The sequence below is a fragment of the Saccopteryx bilineata genome, chromosome 1 (genome assembly GCF_036850765.1).
Source record: "Saccopteryx bilineata isolate mSacBil1 chromosome 1, mSacBil1_pri_phased_curated, whole genome shotgun sequence".
NCBI lineage: Eukaryota > Metazoa > Chordata > Mammalia > Chiroptera > Emballonuridae > Saccopteryx > Saccopteryx bilineata.
Window position 1 is genome coordinate 55096771 of NC_089490.1, and position 24883 is coordinate 55121653.

Genomic DNA, 24883 nt, shown 5'->3' on the forward strand with positions numbered 1-24883 from the left:
CGCCCCAGGCTACCAGACGCGGCGGAGAGGGCGAAGGGGAGCGCGGGGAAGGGGAAGCGGAAACCCTCCCGTGGCCCCCGGCACTCCAGCAGCCCGGCCCGGGAGGAAGAGCCGGACGTCCATTCTGAACCGGGAGAGCCCGGGCCTGCCCACCAGAGCTGCGCGCCTTAAGGGGCGGGGGACGGTCACTCGCAGACATCCAGCTGTGTGACAACGCCGCCCCCTACCGGTGCCCTGCACAGCTGTGTCCTAAAGCCGAGAAATGGGCTGGACCTCAGGCGGAAGCCATTATCCCCCTCTCTTGTGGGTCCGGGAAAGGACATAAGACACGACCAACTACACAGTTCTCACAGGCCATTGCCTCCCAAAAGCCCCACTGTCCAGCCATCCAGGCACGAATCAAGTCATCCATTTTATACAGGTATTCATAAAAATTACATCCATGTGTATATATGGTTTGACTACCTGTTACCGGCCAGGCACCAAGCTAAGTGTTTAGGATTAAGAATGATTACATTTTACACAGTCTAGTAGGCAGGACAGACAAGTTCATTGTTATGGTGCAACTGTACATGTTTTAACAAGAAAAGTGTATTCTGAAACACGAGTAGTGGGCTAACTAGAATTGGGAGAACTAGGAGAAAGGAATAATTTAGATTAACTTGGATGGTTGAGGAAGAAGGAGAAAGGGATTATCAACAAAGGGCGGAGTATGAAAATTAAAAATGCCTGAGGAAGGATGAGAGGATGGGATCAGAGAAGGGAAAGAGATTGGTAAAATTATATATGCATAACACCCTGTTATAGAGAGCAGGAAAGCAACTCTTGGAGGGAAAGGGGAAGGGCGTTTGGAGGAGGAGGGCAAGGAGGGTGTTGAGGGGAACACGGGGGTGGGGGATGTATTAGGTGGGACACTTGAATCTATAAACACAATAAATTAATATAAATAAATAAAATGCCTGAGGAAGTATGTATAAACCACCCTTGTAGAATGGTAAATGGTAGTGTATTTGGTAAGGTTTGTGGAGGTTCCAAGAACTTAGATAACCTCTGGGCCATACTCTACTTAGATCTTCACACATAAAACCACATTTACCCTTCAAGAAGAAGGTATTGTGTGTCATAGGGATTTAGAAACAGGAACCTAGAGGTAAAGAGATTTGTGAGCTCTGCTGGTTGGCTCAGCCATAGAGCATGGACCCACTGTGTGGCCAGGTCAGATTCCAGGTCCAGGGGCATAGGAGAGGTGATATCCGCTTCTCCACCCTCCCCCTGTCCCTCCCCCTTTTCTTTCTCTCTCTCTCCCTCTTACCCTCCAGCAGCTATTGGAGAACATCTCCCAGTTGCTGAGTTGCTGAGGATGACAAGTGCTAAAAATGGCTTTGTTGTGCCAGCTGTGGAGATGAGCTTTGGCCTCAGAGGGGGTGGGGGTTGAATGGATCCCCATGAAGGACATGTGGGAGTCTATCTCTCCTACTCTCACTTAAAAATAAAAAAAAGATTTGCCAAGTTTTCATGGCTATTGGTGGAGTCAGGCCTTAAACTCAACTCATTTGTCTGCTATTTAGCCATTATTTTCAGGAGCGGGATGTCTGTAGCTTGCCAGTACCTTCTAATTGAAAGGAAAACAACTAAAAATAGGAAAAAGTTAAAAAAAGAAAAAAAAAGAAAAGGCCTTTTAAAAATGTTATTTTCAAAGGCCACTATAAATTCTGCCCCTTCTAAAAAACAAGGTTAAAGAGTTAGATCATGCATTAAGTACGTTGCACTGAAAAAAATCAAGGGGTTAGCCCCACTGCCATTATTTTGTACTTTATTTTAACCCTTTCTCAAAAAAAAAAGCGAACAAAAATAAAAAGGAGGAAAATGTTAGAGCTGGTGAGCACCTGTGCTTCATGTATGCCCAAGATTTCGTTCTGTGGGGTTAAAGGAATCTGCATTTTAGCAAGTTGCCCATGTGATTTTGACACAAGGGCCCATTCATACTTTGTACTACTGAAAACAGCCCCTGCCACGTGATTCTCCAGGCTGGGACCATCTCCCAAGCAGAGGCCGCTCTTCTCTGCTCAGCGGCTCTTAAAGCCTCTACCAATAATGAAGGGCATGGCTGAAAGTGGAAGTCAAGTATGACGCCAGACATGAGAGACCTGCTATGCATCATACCCTTTCCTGGGGAAATAATGTGATCCAGCAGTGGGGAGCATGACCCCGTCTCCTAAGCTTCCAGGACTTTGTGGCTTATACTTCCTTAACCTTTTAACAAAGCATTCCCCGCTCCTCAGCGGGTGCTTTTCTCACCACAACTTCCAAATCGCCATAATCCACACACAGCTTACTACCTCTTGCACTAGGACATATGGGATATCTTACTTTTAGTAGTGCCGCATTGGTGCTTTGACTGGACTCATGTGTGTCTGGTTCATAGTGGTCATTTTATACCTATTGTTGAATGAAAGCATCTGTTGTTTTTTAGTCCCTTTACCCTGTATTCCAACTGAGAAAATATTTACATTTAGGGGAAAAATTGTTCATCTTGACGTGAAATTGCAAATTTGACAATTACAAGCATTTGTTTTCTAGCTAACCAAAATATTTATAAAATGAGAAAGTTTATATTTTCAAAACACAGTCACAGTCTAGACATCTCAACACAGTCTTAGATTAAATTTAGGTGCAGAATTTAATTTTTTTTTTCAGACTTCTGAATCTATTTGGTAAATGTTTACTTTTCCACATTTAAAAGGGGAAAAAAATCTATGGCAATATGATATTCTGATTCTTTTTTATATTTTTCTGAAGTGAGAAGGTGAGAGGCAGAGTGACAGACTCTCATCTGTGCCCAACTGGGATCTACCCTGCATGCCCACCAGGGGGTGATGCTCTATCCATCTGGGGCCTTGCTCCACTGCAACCAGAGCCGTTCTAGTGCCTGAGGCAGAGGTCATGGAGTCATCCTCAGTGCCTAGGCCAAATTTGCTCCAGTGGAGCCTTGGCTGTGGGAGGGGAAGAGAGAGACAGAGAGAGAGAAAGTAGAGAGTGAAGGGTGGAGAAGCAAATGGGTGCTTCTCCTGTGTGCCCTGACTGGGAATTGAACCTGGGACTTCCACATGCCGGGCCGACACTCTACCTCTGAGCTAGCCGGCCAGGGCATATTCTGAATCTTTACTTGAAATTTTTAAAAGAAAACTTTATAGCCTGACCAGGCAATGGCGCAGTGGATAGAGCATCAGACTGGGATGCAGAGGACCCACGTTCGAAACTCCATGATCGCCGGCTTGAAGGTGGGCTCACCAGCTTGAGAGTGGGGTCGCTGGCTTGAGCTTGGGATCATAGACATGACCCCATGGTCACTGGTTGAGCCCAGAGGTTACTGGCTTGAGCAAGGGGCCACTCACTCAACTGTAACTACCCTCCCCCTCTGTCAAGGCACATATGAGAAAGCAATCAATGAACAACTAAGGTGCCGCAACAAATAATTAATGCTTCTTATCTCTCTCCCTTCCTGTCTGTCTGTCTCTCTGTTCCTCTCTCTGACTCTCTCTCTCTGTCTCTCTCAAAAACAAACAAACAAACAAACAAATAAAAAACATACATTTTTGAGGGAAAAAAACTCACTTATAATTAGTTGGTCTTGATTTAAAAGTTGTAGTAACAGTCATTTGGACTTAGCACCATAAGAAGAAATTAAATTTTAGCCTTACTAATGGTTACCATTATTTAATTTCTTAAAATATGCCAGGCAGTGTGCTCAGCATTTAATATACATTATTTCTTTTAAACTACCTTCAAATATCAGAGACTTACATATTATATTTCCATTTTCCAGATAAGATGAAGGAAAGTTAAGTAACAGATATGGAAGAGCCTTGGTTCAGATTCACCCATGCAAGTGGCTGCTCCTAATCTTTTTTTGTTTTGTTTTGTTTGTTTGTTTTTTAGAGATTGAGAGAGAGAGAGAGGCAGGAGAGAAAGACAGGAACATGAAGCTGCTCCTGTAGGTGCCCTGACCAGGGAATCAAACTGGCAACCTCTAGTCCACCAACCGAGCTATCTGGCCATGGCTAAGGTTTTTTTTTGTTTGTTTTTTGTTTTTTTAATTTTTTTATTGAGACAGAAAGAGGAAGGGGGAGAGAGCGGGGAGGAGGAAGGGAAGCATTTATTGTTATTCCACTCAGTCATGCCTTCATAGGTTGCTTCCCAGGGGATCGAACCAGCAATTTTGTTTTGGGACGATGCTCTTAATTGAGTGAGCTAACTGGCCAGGGCTTCCTAGTTCCTTTCATTCTTGAGACTGTCTTTTCCCTATCTTCTGCTTTTTCTTTTAGACTAAAAACCGAACTGGGCTGCAGTCTGCTCCTTCTTTCTTTACACGTTCTGAACATTGAGCTTGGACATAACTGAGGACCAAAGTGTTTTATTCTGGAACTGTTGAGGGCCACAATGCACAGTGCCCTCACTGGGCTCATGGGAGTTTCTTTCCCAGTCATATATGACCTGACTCTGTGATAGTAGAAAGCTAGCAAGCTAAGCAGCTTTACAGAGAGCTTGCAAGAAACACCACTAGCACTGAAGCCCAGTGTAGGATTTGGCCACTGGCCCAGGTTTACTTAGTGGAGGCACTGCGTTTTGCCATTTTGCTTTGTCTGATATGATTTCCACAAGCTCATACACGAAGAAGAGAGAAGAGCTCAGAAAACTGCTGTCAGACCTACAACTTCTTTCTCCCACAACAGCCTAACCTTTCTCTGCCCATATTCTCATCTAATCTTTCCACACAAGCCCTCTCTGGTCTCTCCATTGATTTTCCACATTCCACTGTTTTGCTCTTTGATCCTTTTCACAAAAAGTGCTATGACCCTACAGAAGCACCTTGCGGCCTAGACTGAGCAGTGGCAATCTGAGGAATTTGAAGCCCCCCACCACCTTGCCATCACTGTCTTTATAGGACAACTTCCAGTGATCTCTGAGGCCACTGAGGGACAGAGAGGCATCCTTTTCAAAGAAGCGTGCACATGCAGATATCCTATCCACATTGAAGAGTAAACTGAAGATCTCTCTGCTGTCCAGTTAGTAGTAAGAAGCAACTAAGCAAAGTACTGCCTGTGAAAATTAAAATTCACTTTTAAAATTAAATTGCAGTAGCCCTTCTTTATCCTTTGTTTCTCTTTCCGTGGGTTCAGTTACCTATGGTCCAAAAGTATGAAATAGAAATTCCAGAAATAAATAATTCATAAGTTTTAAATTGCTCACTATTGTAAGTTTCATGATGAGATCTCATGTGCTATCACTCTGTGGGACGTAAGGCGTCCCTTTGTCCAGCATCTTCACATTATAGTTGTTCCTGCCTGTTAGTGACCTAGTAACCTCTTGGTAATCCCAATATCACAGTGCTTGTGTTCAGGTAATGCTTATTTTACTTAGTAATAGCCCAAAGTGCAAGAAGAGTAATGCTGAATATTCAGACATGCCAAAGAAAAGCTGTAAAGTGTGTGTATGTATTTATGTGTGTGTATTTATGTGTGTATGTATGTTTAGGGGAAAATACAGTATACAGGGGGTCCTTGGGTTATGACACAGTTCTGTTTCTACAACAATGACATAATCAGAATTTTGGTGCAAGTTAAAATACACCCTAGCCTAAGTCACATACCTATCCTAACACTGTTGTAAAATCAAATTTAGAACATGAAAACACAACTAAGCTACAGGAAGAGGAAAAGGACATAAATATACTGTACTATACACTGTACTGAAGTAACAAAAAAAATGACAAAAAATTAGTGTAAAAAAAATTCTTACTTTATTCCTGTGATTGGTTTGCACACTGGAAGGGGCATTGCAGGGTGGGAGGAGGAAGCTGGAGAGGCAGGAGAACCCGCAGGAATTATGGAGATACTGGGTCAGGTGAATCTGGATTGCCTAAGGAACATGCAGGAGATGCTGGAGATAATTCTACCTGTATGATAGGTGTTTCATGTTGAGAAGCAGCTGATATAAAAGATACAGGATTTGTTGCAGGCTTCTCTACCATCTTAAAGAATTGTTCCAGGCTAGTCTGGAAGACTTCTTCTTTTCCAAAATCTGCCTATAGCATTGAAAAGCACCTATAACAGCTCTGTAGACCTTACTGAATTTGTCATCGCTGGGGTCCTCAGCCTGAAATTTTATCAACTCATCCTCTAACAGAAAAACTTTCTGCCAAACCCTTAGTAGTAAATCTTTTGGGTTCCAGGGTTTCTATCTCGTCCTCTTCAATCAGCTGTTTCTTCAGCTGAATGAGGTCCTCAGCAGACAGCAAACAGTAAGATTCAGTATTGTATATGGTTTCAAGCATCCACTGGAAGTCTTGGAACGTATCTCCCATGGGTTAGGGAGGTCTGTTATACCAGTGGTGAGATTCAGCGAGTCAGTACCAGTTTGGCAGACAGATAACTAATTTTTTGTTAAGTTTGGTGAACCGCTTGTCAAAATGGCACTTGTAATCAGGGTTCTCTCTAAGGTGGGCACCTGGGCAGCTGCCTAACGTGGAAATCAAAAGTTTATGTTCCTTACTCTTTTTTTAACACTCATCTGTGCAATAGCGTATTCTAAGCACCCATAGTAATTTTCATTCTGTCCACAGGTGAAAATGTTTGACAGAACTACGCTTGTAATAGTTACTTTTCATTTCACAAAACTCATTGTACCTTTGATGAAATACTACATTTCAATTTCTTTGCATTTATTACTTCAGTAAACAAACATAATATAAAAAGAAAAAGTGCCAAACAACCAGGGGTGTGACAAGCTGTCATTTGTTTCAACTTTGTGTTATATCCAAAATTACCCCGAGATATTATGAGTATTATTTAATATTTTTTTCATTAATATTTTAAAACTCTTTCTTATAATCTAGTTTTGTGTACCTCTTTAATTGTTCATATTTAAGTATTAAATGCATAATATAATAAACTTTTTCAGTTTATTGTTTTTTTATACTTAAAACGATCATTAGGGCAGAGAACCGGTTGTTACATTATTTGAATCCCACCACTGACTATACCTGTTTTCACAGGGAAATGGTGCTTGTGATGGCTTTCCACGTGTTTCTTTAGGGAAATAAAAAATATTTATTCAGGATTTATCGAAAGCTAGAAACATCCGAAGTCATACAACTTCTAGGTCAGTTTGGAAATAGCAGTCCAACTTTTTATTATTTGCATGGTTATTACCAATGAAGAGATTAACTTCTAGAGTTTAAACTTTTCAATCTTTTTTTATTCTATATTACCTCATTTTATCTTCAAAATTATTCAGACCGATGTGCAGTCAAAATTTTAGAAATGAAGAAAGGCTAGGCAATCTTTCCCAAGGTAATATAACTAGTTATGGAAAAGTTAGTTTAACTCAGTTGCTCTCAGTCATGGGCTAGCACCCCTTTCTCTTGACCCCACTGTTTAATCTTACATCTATGTGAGTGGATTAAAATGATCAATAACAAATAGTTTAGTTTGAAAAGATCCTCTAGCTATATACAGGGTTGTTTGTGCAGACTACATTCTCACCTGTGAACATCTTATACAGCATTACTACTCTACCATTAAGCATCTTGTAAGTGTAATTTTCTAAAACGTTATTTTAAAGAATATTTATTTGAAGTTTATGACCACATAAAAATATTTCTATTAATTTTCTCAGAACTGTTAGCTTAGGAAATTCAATATGCAAGCTACATATAGGGTAGACAAACCTACATCATCACTCTTAAAATCAAACTTGATATAGATTGCCCTTTAATAGAGTTCTTCATCACTAAGACTAGTCAGTAATTTCTTGTGCTACTATCAGTGCTGATTATGCCAGATATTCTTCCTGTTTTGACATCTTGGTGAAATGCTTGCCGTTTCAATGTTGCAAGTCTCATGGATCAGACTGTTTTGCTTATTCCAAACAAAAGAGACATTCAAAAGTTACATTAATTTAGCAAAATGTAAACTAAAATTACACATATATTTTCAAAAACTACCAAATACGAATAAGTAAGTCCTTTTCCTCAAAGTAATATTTGTATTATGAGTTTTTCCTTCTGCAAGTTTGTACTGGAAGAATGTTTAACTTCTCTGAAGAAAATATTGATGTTTATTTATGGTGCTTGTAAATCTTTGAGAAGGGTACAAGGGGAAATATAATAAATTATGCCTCTTTTCTAAAAGGAATTTGGCCAAAAATAGTCATGTCCCTTGTGAAAAAAATGATCATCTTCTATGGGTATATCCAGCTCATTTTGAGAGATTTAAAACTATATAACCCATTTTGCTAGAACCATTTGATATGCCAAATTTAGAAATTACATAACTACCATATGAATTTGTAGCAGCTACAGAAGGTATATTTTCTCATATGCATAAACTATTCATTGATTCAATAATAACATTTCTACCATTACTTTGTGTTGAAAGACTTTTCCTATTATCTTCCTTCCCTTACCTCAAAATTATATGTTTCCAAAGAAAGAAATAACACATTAAATAAATAACTAGTACAATTAATATTGTCTTGATATTTGAGAGAAATTACTATAGCACATAGTAAACAACCAAAAAAACACATAATCATACAAAGTCTAAGAAACTGAACACCATAAATAATACTTAAACAAAAATGTTTCCTTAAAGCTATTAAGATGATGAATGCTTTTAAAAGACAAGGGTTTTTTTGTTGTTGTTGTTTTAACTGTCCAAATGACTCTAGGAAGAGAAATCTAACCTAACCTTGAAAATCCTGGGCTCTTTAAGTACAGTATGATGTGAGTTGGGAAATTAGTTGGGTACTCTGAGGTGGGGGACACTAACACACCTGAGTTTATTCTAGCACTATGGGATAAAAAAGATTCAAATTTAACTATCGAGTAAAAAGAAAGCCTTCAGGATGCTAATTAATTAGACATTAATAGAGATGGTGTAGGGGAATAAACGAGCTATTAAAGTTACTAATATTTGAAGTGCGGAAGCTTCTGACTCAAGAAGATTGGTTTCTAATAAGCTTCAACGCCAACAAAAGTACTGGGGACTAAACGGGTCTTTGGACTAACATATGATTAAGTAGCCACAGTTTAATAAGTAAGATATCTCTAAAGGGCAGTAGAAGAATTGCCTTTCAGGTTTAAAATTTGTAACTAGTCAATTAGCATAAAAGAAATGATATTCTTAATTTTTCTTAGCAGAAAGCCAGGTTAAAATATTAAAAGAAAAAAAAAGATGCCTGTGATTCTTGCCTCAAACCTCTCTGTAGTTTTTATTAAAATTCTAAAGATACTCATTTTTTTTTCACTGACATTAATTTGGCAACTACATCCATTTCATCTCTGTAATGTAAGTTCTGTATGACTGGTAGTTCAACATCCTCCCAATAACCAGGAATATATGGCTTTGTTATGTGTTATGAAAATAAGTGCTTGTTGCAAGTACTTGTATCATATGTAATATAGCATCTTCCATTCTATTCCTGACATGTCTTGGAATGTAATTGATGTGCTTCTGTGGGTTACAGGGCTTGTTGAGGAAGTCAGTGCACTCAGACATGACACAGGCAGCTTGCATACTGCTGAGCACTAGAGACACCTGCAAGGTAAGTCCATTGTATGCTCAGAGTTGTGCATCTATATTTTTAATTCACTATTCAAAAAATAAAATTAATAATCTTAAAAATATAACATCAAGTATAGTCATTATATTTTACTTTAAATTTTATTTTAACAGAATATTATATTTATGTAGTACATTGCAATGTATCCTATTTTATGTAATGCTAGACCAAGTGAAGAGATGACTTTAAAAAAATCCTGACATGAAAGTAATTACCTTTTGAGTATTGGATAGGTCTTTATTATTAGTAACACTTTCTTTATAAATCTCAGAGAATGAGTTATCCTTGACTAAATCTTAATCCATTTTACATATAAAGATAGTAAACATTTGGATTATAAGTTTGAAAAACAAGCTAATTAGATGGTTTTAGCTACATGATATTAAACAGCCTGATGTCTGGTTAAAGTTCTTGTTTTTAATAGAGCAAAATGGAAATTTCAGTTGTCTTCTAAATCTGATTAAAGACCAATTAGATCAAAACATTTATTCTGGAACTTGCATTATTGATTTTGAATGCCTCTATTGATCAAATTGACTAGAGGCTTTACAAATGAGGCCTTATGTTTGACTAAAATGTGTGTGGCCCTAGCTCAGCTCAGCTCAGATCCTAGTGTTCTGTACTACATTGGTGTCTGTGATTTGCAGAAGGGTTGGGGGCAGTGGGTACAGCCTCAGTGGGAGGTGATACTATGTGGGCACACATGTGCTTATATCTCCCTTAATTTTTTCCTAAATATTTGTTCTTTCACACATCCTTTCTCATTTTCTATTTAGTAACATGAATAAGTGGCTATTAAGTCAATCTAGAGTGATCAGCTCCCTTTTTTTTTTTTTCCGATCAGCTACTTTTAAGCTACCTTTTATAAATAAATCCTTTAAGTCTGATCACTATGGTTACCTAAAAATCACCTGGAAAATAATCTAGATTAAATAGCCTAAATATGTTCTGTGTATCTGTAGTAAAAATTGTCTATTTAGGAGTATAACCTTTCTAGTGGAACATGGTCAACTTCAAAGTTTTAATAAATATACTCTATGCTATTATAATGAAAAACTTCTAATTTTATGATCATTTGCTGACTCATTTTTCTGAAGCCCCACTTAAAAATGATTGAGATTTTATTTCAGATTTAACTTTTCTTTGTCTTGTTTATTTTTCATTGCTTCTGGGAATTCCTCAGAAGCTTCCAACACTTTTCTTCTTTTTAATTGAGTGATATATGAAGAATAATCAATTTTAGATTCAAATTGTGTTATTATGCATGGGTAAAAATAAAAAATACACGCTCTGCTTTTATGAGGATGTTATGTTATTATTCAAAGTCTATAGTTACAAGCATTTTGACTAAAACTTTTGTTCTTATATTCTTAGAACATTTAAGTATTCCACTGTGTATCCCAAATCAAAAATCAATGTATGTGGATAATAGCTAATTTAACAGGTGTGAGGTAGTATCTCATTGGAACCTATGTACTCTGATTGATCAATGTCATTCCATTAAAATTAATTTAAAATTTTTTTAAAATCAATGTATGTGTTTTAAAAATACTAATGTGATTGTGAGAACAAAGGGAAAGTGTATTTTAAATCTGTTCAGTTCTTTATAAATCTAAGATGTATGGTGGTCATCCATCCAGTGTATAGGATTATAATTCCTTCTTCAGTTTATTTCTCTCCTAACATTTCATAAAACCTGTTGTTAAGTTATAGCAGAAATGAACTACAGAGAATTTAATTCAACATTCACAAACCCATAGAGATAGCACTACACCCTTTCATTTAAAATCAAAAGGCCTTTGAGTACCTACTTGGAAGCACTGGCTATAAATATCAGTTTGTAAAATTGAAATATTAGTTATTTGGACAGGATGAGGTGTCTCCCCAAAGAACATTGTAGTCTTCTCAAACACAGGGGTCCCCAGTCTTAACTCTCTTGATGTGATGTCTTATATATCTATACAGTTCTCTTCATCTTTGGCCTAAATTCAGCTGCTTTCATTTGGGGCTGATACCACTTTGTTTTCTTTAATCAGTTTGACTAATACATGCCTAAGATATATTTTACTATATTTAACTGCACTAGGAAATTGAACTTTGATTACAATTAAGTAGAAAATATCAAATATGATATCATTATAGCATAAGCTAATCCAGCAGCTGTGTTATATTACATCAGGGGTCCCCAAACTTTTTACACAGGGGGCCAGTTCACTGTCCCTCAGACCATTGGAGGGCCAGACTATAAAAAAAACTATGAACAAATCCCTATGCACACTGCACATATCTTATTTTAAAGTAAAAAAAACCAAAATGGGAACAAATACAATATTTAAAATAAAGAACAAGTAAATTCAAATCAAGAAACTGACCAGTATTTCAATGGGAACTATGGGCCTGCTTTTGGCTAAAGAGATGGTCAATGTCCGGTTCCATATTTGTCACTGCTAGCTGTAACAAGTGATATGATGCGCTTCCGGAGCCGTGACGCTTGCGTCCCACGTCACCGGAAGTAGTACTGTACGTGAGTGACGCCACATACAGTACTCCAGGAGCACAGGATACATCCGCTCCCCTCACTGACCACCAATGAAAGAGGTGCCCCTTCCGGAAGTGTGGCAGGGGTGGGATAAATAGCTCAGGGGGCCACATGTGGCCCGCGGGCCGTAGTTTGGGGACCCCTGTATTACATTATCCAAATACATGAACCAGTCAGATCTCTGACTTGGCCCTCCCCTGAGGGCAATGACCTGCTGTTTCTTGCCAGTTGAAGTCTGTTTTATTGTTATCATTCTCAATGTCCATGGATTATCCTTGTAATTCCATTAATGCTGTTGACCTCCCAGTGGTTTCGTATATTTCTTATCTATAGAGTTATATTATTCTGTCATAAGATATTCCAAAAGAAAAAAAAAAAAGGAAAGAAAACCATCAAAAATCATTTTAAATTAGAATTTAGGCAATAGCTCAAACCCTAGCCCCCAAAATAGCCAGGTCATTTTGTTTTTAATAAATTGTGATTAAGGGAACTTAGCCCTACGAAGAAATTGGTTTTATTCCTAAGTTTTGTAGGTGCTAGTGATCAGCTATACATGTTCCTTCCACTTTATGGCAAGGCCACCTTAGTTAATGCCACGTCTTCCTTATTAGTTATTATTTGGGAAAAGTCAATGGCTGACATGGAAACAGCTGAGTGCATTATTCTAAAATCAAGTAATAATTGCATCATGAGTTTGTAGGTTGGTTATAGGAAATTTGGGGTTGGATTTTTATTTTTACTTTATTTCTTTAGTTTTTGACATGAACTCTTCCTATGAGAACTTACAACAATTAACCCCTTTAAAAGCAGCCATGTTTCATTATATGTGATCATAGTAACCACTCTTTAAGGCTGAACCTCAATGTGGGGGTAGTAGGAGAAATTAAATAGTTAAAAATATTTATTGGGGAATTATAGTGCGCAGGAAAGATGGGGACCATAGCACCCATAGTGCATCTATACCCATGTCATAACTTTGGAGAAATGGTCCCCTAATGCTGAGCTGAAAGAAATAAATACAAGATTGTAATAGAGGGCCAGGCTGGGAGAGCAGACTGGGCAATATTAAATAAGAAAATACATTAAATATAACTTAGAGCATACCAGGTGCTTTGTAAGCTAACTCTTCTACAGGAGCTGGAGCGGAACCGGATGCTTAGAGTAGAAGACATCAATGGCAAGAGAAAGGGGCCATCAACCAGGTGGTGCTCCTCCTAGGCATCGGGCCTTCTAAGGGTTCAAACAATCTCTTAATCTCAGGCTTCAGGGAATCCTCTCTCAGGGCATCTACCTTGAGACTCAGACAAATTTACCTAATTCCAAATCCCACCTTAACTCTAAAGCAGATATATTCTGCATCTCCTTCCTCCAGCTGACTACTGATGAGGGCTGACACCATGTGCAAACATATGTAGATCTGGAAACTGCTGGAATAGAAATAGGGACTTTTAATCCCTAGGACAAGGAAGCTTACAAGGCCCATTCAGCAGGACTGTCTGTGTACAAAGTTAGCAAGTTATTCTTGATTTCCATGACAGGAAGGATCTCCAAAGTTAGAAAAGTGATGGTGTAAGGACCAAAATATCTTCCTTATTAAAACACCATACACACACACAAAAAAAAAACCTTTAAAATAGGTTCTGAGTCAAGAAAAACTCTTACAGAGAACTCCCTGCTGGCAAGAGCTGGCCCTACTAGCAGCCTGTGACTCTTTCACTTGAGTACTGCCTTTCTGTAAGGTCTGTCACTTTGATTACCTCTGTCAACAGTAATTCTGAGACCCGAAAGTCTGTCTTTAGATTTTTGGCCCATATGTAAACTATACCTTTCTTTTCCTTCATTCTTTGTAGTGAAGTAGAGATATACAGCATTTTCAAAATTAATCTGATTCAATTCTAAACAAAAATTAAAAATCAATAATTACAGGCAAGACACTTCAAATTAAGTCACATATCCAAAGTGCAAGGTCTTGATTCTAAGGCAAATATGACCTAGACGCCAAAACTGTAATTTCCTGCTCTCGAGCTTCCTTCCATCAACCCATCCTGCCTGTTACTTGGTCAGAATTTTCTAGCTGCCATGTCTTTTTTCCTTCATTTTTTCAAATGTTGTAAATGTTCAAACAATAGGCTAAAAAAGATAATAAGTAGCGATGAAACTTACTTCAACTAGGGTGGTCAAGAAAGGCTTCTCTGTAGAGAAAATAATTTAGCCAAGAACTAAAGGATAAGCAACAGCAAACCATTAGAAGTTGGGAAAAGAGTGTTCCTGGTAGAGGAAGCAGCTTGTACCCAGTCAGGCAAGAATTTAGTGTCCTGGAGGAACTGAAACAAGTTCTGTGTGGCCAGAGCATATTGAGGAAGGGAGAGAGGTCATGAGATTAGGCTGGAGAGAAAGTCTTGTGAAGATTTTATTATAAGTGCAAGAAGCCTCTGAAGGCTTTGGGCAGAGGAGTGACATTATCTGATTTATCTTTGCAGTCCTTCTTATTATATAGAATAGGGAATTGTGGAGGGAAAAATGGGAAAAGAAAAACCAGTTAATTAGCTGCTGCAGATGTCTGAGCAAATAATATTAGCTTAGATTGCTGCTTTTCAAACTGTGGGTCACACCCCATTAGAGTCACACAGTCCTTTTGGTGGTTTTGACGACCAATATCAGTGAAATAGAATGATGTACAATAGAAAATATCAGAGGCCATGATATAGTTTTATGATATTTGCTTTTAGTTTTTTATGTATATATGTGCAGGTATGCAGCTACTGGATTGTAGTGTGAAGTGGATTTATCACTCAGCATAGTGGTCATAGAACTACACTAAGGTGGTGACAGTGGAGGCAGAAAGAAGAAAGATTTCATCAACATAAAGATATCTTCAAATACATGGGAATGGGAGAGGTCACTTTGGAAAGGATTAAAGGGAGAAGAGATAGAGTTCTGTGATATATTTTATTTCAAGAATTATATTCTTATATTTATACTCTTCTTTTTTAAAAAAAATTATATGTAGTAACCTATGCAGAATAAAAATATAAGAAGATTGTAACATTAATAGAGGAAAATACAGATAATCAGCTGTTGTCCTTTTTTCTTTTCTTTTTTTTTTTTTTTTGTGGCAGAGTCAGAGAGAGTGAGAGAGAGAGACAGATAGGGACAGACATACTGGAAGGGAGAGAGATGAGAAGCATCAATTCTTCGTTGCGGTTCCTTAGTTGTTCATTGATTGATTTATCATATGTGCCTTGACCAGGAGGCTACAGCAGACTGAGTGACCCCTTGCTCAAGCCAGCGGCCTTGGGTTCAAGCTGGTGAGCCTTGCTCAAACCCAATGAGCCTGCGCTGAAGATGGTGACCTCGGGGTCTCGAACCTGGGTCCTCCGCATCCCAGTCCAACACCCTATCCACTGCGCCACCACCTGGTCGGGCTTCTTTCTTTTTTTAAAAAAAATTAAGTGAAAAGTGGGAGGCAAAGTCAGACTCCCACATGCACCCTGACTGGGATCCCACCTGGCAAGTTTCCTCTCAGGTGATGCTTCGCTTCTCTGGGCCGCTGCTCAGTTGTTCAGCAACCAAGTTATTTTAGCACCTGAGGCAAGGTCACATGCTGGGCCAAAACTCTAATGCTGAACCAACTGACTAAGTAATTCTTTTTCCTTTTTTTTTTTTTTTTTTTTTGTTTGAAGGGTACATATGAAAAGAATTGTAACATAATCTGTTGTTCATGAATAGTTCTTTCGCTCACATTTTAGCTAGGCATTCCTTTTCTGGATCATTGATATTCCCTAGAACTGTTTATAAACAAGTTTAGAATATTTACAAAAAATGTTGCAGTCATAATTTTTTTTTGATTTATTGACTTTAGAGAAAGAGGAGAGGAGAGAGACAGACAGAGATATCAATTTGTTGTTCCACTTATTTATGCACATTGGTTGATTCTTGTATGTGTCCTGACCAGGATTGAACCTGAAATCTTGGTGTATAGAGATGACACCAACCAAGCTATCTGGCCAGGGCCAGGCTAGAGAATATTAAACTCAATGTGTATTAAGTCTTCATTCTTTATGAGAGGTTATGTACCCTTGGTCTTCTGAGATAACAAGTTGTAACTTTGCTGAACCTCTTCACAATGCAATCTGATCTTTGCTCCATATAATATATAAAGTCACCACCATAAACTAACTGTTCAAAAACTTGCATCTTGACTGCAGTGAGTAATAAAAATGTGTAGTACCTTGGTTCAGATGTCATATTTATGTTTTATTTTGTCCAGTATAGGATACAATAGCCATTCTTAGAGAAGGATATTGAATCTCTCTATTCAGATTTACTTGAGCAGCTTAAATTTAAACTGCTACTTGGAATAAGTCTCTTACCTGAAGAGAAATAGATTTATAATAAATCATCATTGAGATACAAAACTTGCTTTGGAAAGAAAGGGTACATGTGCTTGGCAATTAGCAGTTGCAGAGATCCTTTAATTATAAATCATGCCCATATCTGAGGAACTTTATACTATGCTTATGAGAGGCAGTCTCTAATAATAATCTTTTTTTTTCACTTTACACACACAGTGTGCACACACCCACAATCTATGAACATGTTAAGACCCGTACATTCAAACAACCCATTTACAAATTTCTAGACGAGACCAGCATTATGTACTTCCCTACTTCCTCTGCCATTTGAAGAAAACAAATTATTCATCACCTTTCTTCTTCCTTGGACTTTTTGCATCAGTTCTAAAAACTTGCCTCTCTTCCTTCCTACTATCAGATACCTGTCTTGCTTTGGGGTAGATGACAACCCAAAAATTCAGTTATATTTTAATAATAAACTCTTAAAGATTTTCAGAGTCAAAGAAATGAGTCTCTAATTATAGAAAATTAACTTCTAGTCGGGGCTACTTTAATTGCTACTTGAGATGCCTTACCCCATGGCTTTTCAAACCAGAATATTCAAGTAACTAACTACACTGCTACATATCCATACATTTTGATAAAGCCACCCAGAAAGCCGTTTCTGACCTGACTAGTTAGTTGTGCTGCTGACTCTACTGTAAAAGCCATTCCTATGCTGGATGGACCATAGATTTTTAGCAAGCGTGGAGCTGAAGACAAATAAATTTTTTTTCATTTCTCAAACCTCACAATGTTGGACCCTTCTACAGAATTTCAGTTTGTTTTTTGCTATTTACTGAGGAAGTCAGATACAATAAAAACTTCCTCTTAGCATAGATAAGACTTAACAGGCTAACAGTTCTTTGGGTAAGTAGTATTATCAGGAAGCTGTTTATAGTTCATTGCCGACCTGTAAGAATGAGCTTAACAAAAATAATGGGTCTATTTCAAGTTTGGGTCATGTAAGACCTCATTAAGATCACATTATTTCAGCAAAGAAAATATTGGAGAGCTTCCAAACTGCACCATTGCAAAACATAAACACTTCAAACCATTGAAGTTATTGTTTAACTTTATGGTTCCACTTGTCTTGAAAAAGCTTTCCCTGTTGGTAATTGATTATTGTTGAAATCCAGGTGTCATTTGGCTTTTAATTTCATTTTTGTTCCTTATGCTTTTATTGCCCACAGGTTATTTTTTTCCCACCTCCCGTAATGTAGAGTGCCTTCTACTTTGCTCTGTATGATTAGGAGAAGTAGTAATCAGCATTTTACTGGAGTTGGGGAAAACAGTAAAGTGTAGGGCTGGCCCAAGGCATGATTGTGAAATGCCTGAAAATTTTAAAGCTCTTGCCTCCTAATTTGTCATTTAACTCTTTTTTGTGTCCCAATCTCTGTGAAATCTTGTTCAGCCAAGAGCTGTCTGACCCCTCTAAGCATCAGTTTTCTCTGTTGCAGGATGGACTGAGACCATGCTTAATATTGTGTATAACATACGGCCTAATACAGAGCAGATATTTACAATTGTTTGGTCGTCATTCTCATTGTCATAAACATTTCCTAAGCCTCAGGACTATGGGGAACTTTTTTTTCTAATTAAGTGAGAGGTGGGGAGGCAGAGAGACAAACTCCTGCATGTGCCTGGACCAGGATCCACCCAGCAAACCCCCTATGGGGTGATGCTCTGCCCATCTAGGGCCATTGCTCTGTTGCTCAGCAACCAAGCTATTTTAGTGCCTGAGATGAGGCCATGGTACCATGCTTAGTGCCTGGGGCCAACTTGCTCTGAGAGGAAGGGGGGGAGTGTAAGGGGAGAAATGGGGAAGCAGATGGTTGCTTCTCCTGTGTGTCCTGACTAGGAATAGAACCTAGGACTTCCACACACCAGGCCAATGTTCTACCACTAAGCCAACCAACCAGTGACAGGTCTAAAGGGAACTTAATACTCATTTACAATAAAATTGTTTTTAAGAATGTTTACTTTCAATAATTTTATTCTTGAAAACTGAGAAACTTTCCAAACTCAAAGGGATGTGTGCATACTTCTGACACTTTAGTTTCCAAAGAAGTGGAGAAGAGATGTGGTAGCAGATTGGGGGAAGCTTTACTGCCCTGCCATGATGTGATGGTTGCCTGATCATGAGACTGATCTTACTGAGAAAAAATGTTAATTGTGTGAGTCTGGTAACAGAGGCCAGGCAGCATGTGGGACTGGGTCACTCACTCCACAGCCAGAGCACTAGTCCCAGTTCAGTTCCAAAACCACTCCTCCAGAAGCCATAGGTCTGTATTCTTCCACCTCTCTCCTGCCATCAACCATTAACTGAAGAGTCTGATTAGTACATTTTTAAATGCTGTAGGGGCTGAGACTTGTGAGATCTGAGGTTGCAATTATACAATTATAGGGGCCATCTTTAATAGAAAGAATGCAAAATAATAGATACAAATGAATATTAATTAGAATAAAAGTTCACCACGAAGTGTATATTTCCTAAACTGACAAATACTGCCACAGAATTCATGTTTTACATTGCCTTCCTGACACACTCTAGAGTGATTTTTGTTCTCCTACCATTTTTGTCTTTGGTTGCATATTCTGATTGTTTCCTTTGGTATTTCCTGATAGAAGAGAATTTCTGAATTAAGACAGCATCAGTGAGAATTAAAACCTTCGCTTACAATTTTATGTATAGGATGGTTTGAAGGACTTTCTACAAATAAGCTTCTGGCTCTGTAAAACAGGTTTCTATTGCAACCTCTAACTCTGTGTCCTCATTCCATGAACCCAAACAAGTGGGCAGTTGGAATATTTCTGAGAGTATTCCTTCATGAGGACAGGTGGCAATAATTTAGTTATACCTGGAAGTAAAGGCAAGCCACATAAATACGTTTCACTAAACCTGAACTAAAAGGATCCCCAATTCCAATTTCCGTTAGCCACATAACAAAATAGAAAAAAAATCCACATCCAGTCTGGTACCATCCAAAAAGAAGAGACATGGAGTGGAATTTGATATGGGAGGAGACAGCAGTCTTAACTGATTGTGGCAGAAATGTGTTACTTTTTCAGATCTTATAAAAGCCTATGCCTGAACAACTGAGAGCCCCTGCAAAATTAAACTTTTTGGCTTCACAAAAATTCCACCTCTGCACATAGAGGTTAGCTCAATACAGAAATCTGAGGGTGAAGGAGAGGGTCTAAAGTTTAGACCCTAAACCTCCACATGTCTGAAGAGAGCTCCTTTATGCAGAAGTACTTGGCAACTTATAAAGACTTATACATATGTAATAAAATAATATCAATATTATTACTAACATCCATTATGTCCAAGCATGAGGCAATATCAGAGGCATAAATTGCAAAATCTGGCTGTTTGGGGAATGGAGAAGGAATCTGAGCTAGCCTCTTTCTGAACCATGAAGAACCTGGTTCTCTCCTGCCCCTTTCTTCACCCTGCACTAGGTGACCTGAAGAAGCAAGTTAGAGCTTAGGCAAATTAGTTTGCCTCTTTAAGCTTCAGTTTCTTATCTAGAAAATGTCAATGATAATACTTTTTTACAGAATTGCAGAAAGGTTTACATGTACAGTATAGGTATACTGCTTGGCTCCTCATAGATGATTAAGATATTGTAGCTATTATTCTTACTGTCCACATTTCAAATGATAGCTGTAAGGAAATAACCAGGAGGGTAATGTTGGATAGCCAAGGGTCCAGGGATTCCAGGTGTAGGAAACAGAGCTTTGAAGGCCAAACTCTATAAATGCTGAAAGGGATGATTTCAGTTCATGGTTTTCCATTTTGCCTCAAGGCCCAGTAGCAACGCCGTGAAAGTGACCATGGCAACATCACAGCCACAGAGCTCTATGAACAGAATTTGTCAATAAACATGAGGCTTTTAGGAGGCAACAGTAATTCATATCTGGCCCAGATCTTCTTCCTGATGTAGGTTCTGAAATTGCATGAGATTTGGAAAGTGTTTAGACTCAGAGTTTGATATTTGAATAAGATCAGCAAATTGTCCCTGATAATGGTTACAAAGAACTGACACTGAGCACCCAGAAGGTAATAGGAGCTCTGTAAAGGGTTTTTGAATTCAATTAAAGTGATCTATCCCCAGGGGTCCTGGACCCTGCTGCTTGAGCATGGCCCAAGCTCTAAGTAGCCTGAGACATCAGGCAATCAAGGCAGCAGGGCACTGCCATTACTGATAGGCTCTGAAGTCAGATTAGCCTAGGCCCCAAATTCCAGCTCTAGCACTTAACATTTTCACAATCTTGGGTGAGCTACTCAAATTCTCTGTGTCTCAGTTTTCTCATTCTAAAGTGAAGATAATAAAGTACTTCAGAGGGTTATAGTGAGTATCAAAATAAGGATTAAATGAGATAATATTTCTAAAGGGCTTAGAAAAGTACCTAGCAAGCACTCATTGCAAATGCTCAGTAACAGCTAGCTCTAATGTTAAATGGGAAACCTGGTAGTGATGTCAGGCAGGTATTGGGTTTTGTGGACCTGACCCTCATAAAAGAGTAGTATAGCAAGGCAAGTAGAAACCAAGGCAGCAGAAGTAGTGACAACAGCAACAGCATCTGTTCATCTAAAAGTGAGTCTTGTAAAACGACTACTTGCTGCTACAGAGTTCAAGTTTCCAAAACTAAGAGGCATAACCAAAATGATAAAACAGACTTGTCCTTCATGAAATAACATGGTAAATGACAAAGATGAAAGTAAGAAAAAAAGGTCAAGAGGAAAAACAAACTATAAAGCAGCTTAAAAAAGGATGAAGACAGGCCCTAGCCGGTTGGCTCAGTGGTAGAGTGTCGGTCTGGTGTGCGGGAGTCCCGGGTTTGATTCCCAGCCAGGGCACACAGGAGAAGCACCATCTGCTTCTCCACCCCTCCCCCTCTCCTTCCTCTCTGTCTCTCTTTTCCCCTCCCGCAGCCAAGGCTTCATTGGAGCAAAGATGGCCCGGGCGCTGAGGATGGCTCTGTGGCCTCTGCCTCAGGCGCTAGAATGGCTCTGATTGCAGCATAGTGACGCCCCAGATGGGCAGAGCATCGCCCCCTGGTGGGCATGCCGGGTGGATCCTGGTCAGGCACATGCAGGAGTCTGTCTGACTGCCTCCCTGTTTCCAACTTCAGAAAAATACAAAAAAGAAAAAAAAAAGGGTGAAGAGGGCCAGAAGGATGAAGATAATCCAAGAAAAGAGTCAGATGAAAATGGGAAAAAAGAAGTTGAGTCAAAAGGGAAAAATTTAGCTAAAACATGGGTTACATCAACCTCTAATGCTGAAGAAGAAGGTGAAAAGAAGAGAAAAGGTGGAAGAAAAATTCAAACTGCTCATAGAAGAAATATGTTGAAAGGCCAATGGAGAAAGAAACAACTCAGAAAATGCAAGCTAGAGGAACAAATGGAAACTGGGCAGCAGAATAAAGGTAAAGGAAAGAAGCCAGAAATTAAGAAAATAGAGAAGAAGCTAGAAACATCAATGGATTCTTGACTTCAAAGGATACATGCTGAAATAAAAAATTCACTCAAAATTGATCATCTTGATGTGGACAGATACACTGAGGCCCTGAATGAACTTGCTTCAGTTCAGTTCACAATGCAACAAACTCAGAAACATACAGATGATAACAACACTGAAAAAAATATGGTGATTCAAAGTGAGTCAGATTCTCATGAAGAATACTGCAATATTGTATAATAAGTTTAAAATCATGTTTTGGGGCCCTGGCCGGGTAGTGGGTAGCTCGGTTGGTTAAAGCGTCATGCTGATACCCTAGGTCAGTGGTCGGCAAACTCATTAGTCAACAGAGCCAAATATCAACAGTATAACGATTGAAATTTCTTTTGAGAGCCCAATGTTTTAAACTTATACTATATAAGTAGGTACATTTCTTATCGAGGTAGTGCCCGCACATGGTATTTTGTGGAAGAGCCACACTCAAGGGGCCAAAGAGCCGCTTGTGGCTCGCCAGCTGCAGTTTGCTGACCAGGGCCCTAGGTAACAGGTTCAATTGATGTTTCTCTCTGTCTCTCCTTTCATCTGCCTCTAAAATCAGTAAAATAAATTTTCTAAAAATTTACATAATTTAAAAATAAACAAATAAATAAAAACATGGTTTGGGGTGGTATAAGAGATTCTATAACCACACAGTGCTAAATAAATCTCTCACCAAACAAAAACAGCATGAGGAAGCAAATAAAAAATCAAAGACCAAGGGCAGAAAAGGCCAAACAAAAACCTAGAAAAGGAGCAAAGAGATTCAAAGACTCTAAATGGAGGATCTGATGCTTAAGATAGTAGTCAACCACAACATAAGAAAGCAAAGACAAAGCTAGCAGTAAGAAAAAGTCATCCAGTGATGAGAGTGGGACTGAACTATCTCAAGCATTCTAGGTTGACACATCTGAAATAAAAAGAACACTTGAGAAATATGTAATGTAATGGTTTTCATTTCAAATATTTAGCCTGCTGAAATTTAAAAAATTTTTATAAGCATTGGTTTTGATATTTAAAACTTATTTTGAGGGAGAAAAATCTTTTTATCTTTGTTTAAAAGTAATTAGCCCTGGCCAGTTTGCTCAGAGGTAGAGTGTTGGCCCGGCATGTGGAAGTCCTGGGTTTGATTCCCAGTCCGGGCACACAGGAGAAGCAACCATTTGTTTCTCCACCCCTCCTCCATCTCTTTCTCTCATTCTTCTCTCTCTCTCTTCCCCTCCTGCAGCCATGGCTCAATTTTAGCAAGTTGGCCCCAGGTGCTGAGGATGCCTCCGTGGCCTCTCCTCAGGTGCTTAAATAGCTCATTGTTGAGCAACAGAGCAGTGGCCCTAGATGGGTAGAGCATGGCCCTTAGGGGGCTTACTGGGTGGAATTAGGTCTGGCCACATAGCAGTATCTGTCTCTGCCTCCCAGCCTCTCAATGAAACAAGCAAACAAACCAATAAATAAAGTTATTGGATTATTTGTTTAAAAATAGATTTTAAATTTTCTAGTTGTATTAGTTTCTGTGGCTTCTGTTTAACTTGGGATGTAAAGCAACAGAAATGTATCCTCCCACAGTTCTAGATGCCAGAAATCCAGCATCAGTACCAGTGAGTGAAAGTCATGGTGTCAACAGGCCATGCTCCCTCCGAAGGCTCTAGAAGAGAATCAAACACACATTATAACAAACCACTGCTATAATTACTTAGTTGTATTTGCTTTTGATTACTGACAACAAATGATGATCAAAAAGGCCTTGAACTTGCCAAAGTAGATATGGCCCATGACTAGAAAGAGAAGGTTGTGCCTCCTTGCCTTATAAATATGTTTCCTCTTGAAATCAAGAGTAGTTTAAATTTCTTTCTAATACTTAAATATTATTTAATCACTTAATAGTCATTATAGATCACAAACAATGTGCTAAGCATATATGGGGGATAATAGAAAACAGGAATAATATAAGGTTACTGTTATATACATAAGCACTAACATTTCAGTGCGTAGTATGTGACAGGCATTGATCTAAATACTCTGTATATCAACTTATTTCAAAATTGTTGAGAAAAGAAACACTAGTATGATACTAGTATTATTGCCCTTGTTTTGTAGAAGAGGGAACTGAGGTTCAAAAATAAGGAAAAATCACATGGCTAGGAAGTATGAAGTTAGGCCTATTTTCTTAACCACTATGATACATTTTTTTCAGCATCTGTAAGAAAACATCTCTAACATATTCACTTGAGGTAGAAGCATACAAATAAACATTATTTCATAATTATGTAACAAAAATCAGTTTTTGACTTTAAGAAAACTTGGTAACACTGAAAATCCTTATCCATTATTTTTATTCACATCTACCAAGTACTTATTATGTACTAAGCATTATTATAGAAACTGAACTTTCAAAAATGAACAAAATAGACCAAAACCTCTGGCTCTATGTTCAAGTGAGCTGGCTCCATCTTTCAATTTCATGTAATAGTCAACACTACCAATACAGCATTGAATCAATAGAAAGAGAATTACATTATACGATAAAAACTACCACTGCCCATTGTTGAAATCATCCTTTGGGAGAAAACTGCTATACTGAAACATGGGTGAAAATTTTCAAAGGAAAAAAAATTATAAATGAAAATTTTTTTCTTGCAGCTGACTGATCTTTGGAGCATCCAAATCTAGGTTCACTATAGGAGGCACTCTTCATGACAGAGCAGCTCATTGAATAAGATAACCTGGCTCATACCTCTACAGCAGAGCTCTGCAACCTTCTCCCTTTCATATTTAAAGCTAGTAGTAGCAGCCACCATCACAGCTGACTGGCCTGTGCAAGTTCT

At 38.5% G+C, this 24883-nt stretch overlaps 1 pseudogene; it reads left to right on the forward strand.

Moving 5' to 3' along the window:
• The first annotated feature begins 3206 nt into the window (after positions 1 to 3206).
• LOC136319222 (PC4 and SFRS1-interacting protein-like) lies at positions 3207 to 22961 on the forward strand (annotated as a pseudogene).
• The last annotated feature ends 1922 nt before the right edge of the window (positions 22962 to 24883 follow it).